Below are 2,095 nucleotides of genomic sequence, written 5' to 3'. Positions count from 1 at the left end.
AAGCAAAATATTGGGAGGATTACCAATTCTCTGATGAATCGGATTCCGACGAGAATTCCGATGATGTTATAGAAATTACCCCAACTGAATTTAAAAAGGCAAAAGAAAATAATAAGGGAAAGGGCATAAAAATAGAGAAATTTAATTCCAACCCCGATGAACTTTATATGTATCGTCAACCCCCGAAGTCCTTAAGTTGTAACAATGACCCGGGAACCTCTAAACCACCAGGTTTTTCTAAACCAATGTGGAAAACGACTGCTCGTATTAGGGGAACATCATATATCCCTAGAAACTTGGCAAAACGAACCAAAACCGAAGAAAAAGAAACAAGCGAGTCGGAATAAGATAGTTGTATTCGTGTGGTGTAATATATGTAATATAGTGTGCTTATGCTTTATGATATATGTAAAAATTGCTTGTATTAATAAGTATTTTTTTTTATGAATCTAACTCTTGTCTATTTTACAGTATAAAAACACAAAATGGATAGACAACCCAATATTTTAAGAGACCTACCCGGAGACATGATTGATGAAATCTTGTCTAGAGTCGGTCAGAATTCTTTGGCACAACTATTTAAGGCGTGATCAGTTTGTAAGACATTCGAAGAACGTTCCAAGAATGCCTTGGTTTATAAAAGGCTTTCGTTCGAAAGATGGGGGATATCACATTGGGAAATCCATAAGTTACGATGTGTTTACTTTGACGCATATATTGCGGGGAACCCAAATGCTATTTTACGCAATGGGTTAAGAAATTATTTTGACTCAATATATCCGAATATTGGACTTCGTGATTTAGAAAAAGCGGCTAACATGCAACATAAAGAAGCATGTTATGCTTACGGATTAGTAATGTTCACTTCTCACCAAAGTGAGAACAAGAACATCGGGCTACAACTATTAAACAAAACGTTCCCACAAGTGACGCAGTCGGTAATTGGGGTAAGAAATGAGGTTTTTAGATTGTTATGGGACTGTTGGACATTACGTAACCCTCGTCCCTTTGACGACGTTACAACACGCTGTCTTATCAACGGGCATAATGGTTATGTTCCACAAGACCAAGGATGGGAAGTAATCCTAGTAAAACCAGAATGCATGACTTGTTTCTGCACGTATGAATTACGTGTCTTTATTGCCTTTGCTGAACGACTTGTGTACTAGCTAGAATTATCTTCACAACCATCTTGTATCAAATTTATTGTGTGCTATATTTCATGCTATATGTAAAATAAGCGGTATTGTAAGTTTGTAAAATATTGTGTAAAAGTTTGAACGCGAAATATTATTATAATCAGTTTTTCATATAGAATTGTAGTAGTTGAATTGTATATTAGCTACTAAGTATGAACTTAACGGGTAGGTACTACCCGAATTTAAACTTATAAAACGCTAATATGAAGAAAAAGCTTTTATAAATGAGTTCATATTATGCTACGAAATACTATTAACTACTCTTAATATTCTGTATGATTAACTTGTTCCATTTGACTATTTTGAAGGAAATGGCACCGACTACTCGACACATCGTGAATATGAATGTAGAGGAATTCTGTACTTTTCTAGCTTCAAACATAGCCGCAGTACAGGCTGCACTACATACCAACAATAACCTTGGATCTAGCAGTACAGGAAATCGTGTAGGATGTACCTACAAAGAATTCACTGCCTGCAAACCTTTAGAATTTGATGGAACCGAAGGACCGATCGGATTGAAATGGTGGACCGAGAAGGTCGAATCGGTGTTTGCCATAAGTAAGTGTACTGAAGAGGACAAAGTGAAGTACGCTACGCATACCTTCACAGGTTCTGCGTTAACATGGTGAAATACCTATCTAGAGCAAGTGGGACAAGACGATGCATACGCACTACCGTGGTCAGCATTCAAGCACTTGATGAACGAGAAATACCGTCCCAGAACCGAGGTCAATAAGCTTAAGACAGAACTTAGAGGGTTACGAACCCAAGGATTTGATATTACCACGTACGAAAGACGATTCACAGAATTGTGCCTATTGTGTCCGGGAGCATTCGAAGATGAGGAAGAGAAGATCGACGCGTTTGTGAAAGGATTACCGGAAAGAATCCAA

The sequence above is a fragment of the Rutidosis leptorrhynchoides genome, chromosome 11 (assembly GCF_046630445.1).
Source record: "Rutidosis leptorrhynchoides isolate AG116_Rl617_1_P2 chromosome 11, CSIRO_AGI_Rlap_v1, whole genome shotgun sequence".
In the NCBI taxonomy this organism is placed as follows: Eukaryota; Viridiplantae; Streptophyta; class Magnoliopsida; order Asterales; family Asteraceae; genus Rutidosis; species Rutidosis leptorrhynchoides.
This window is presented reverse-complemented; position numbering follows the sequence as displayed.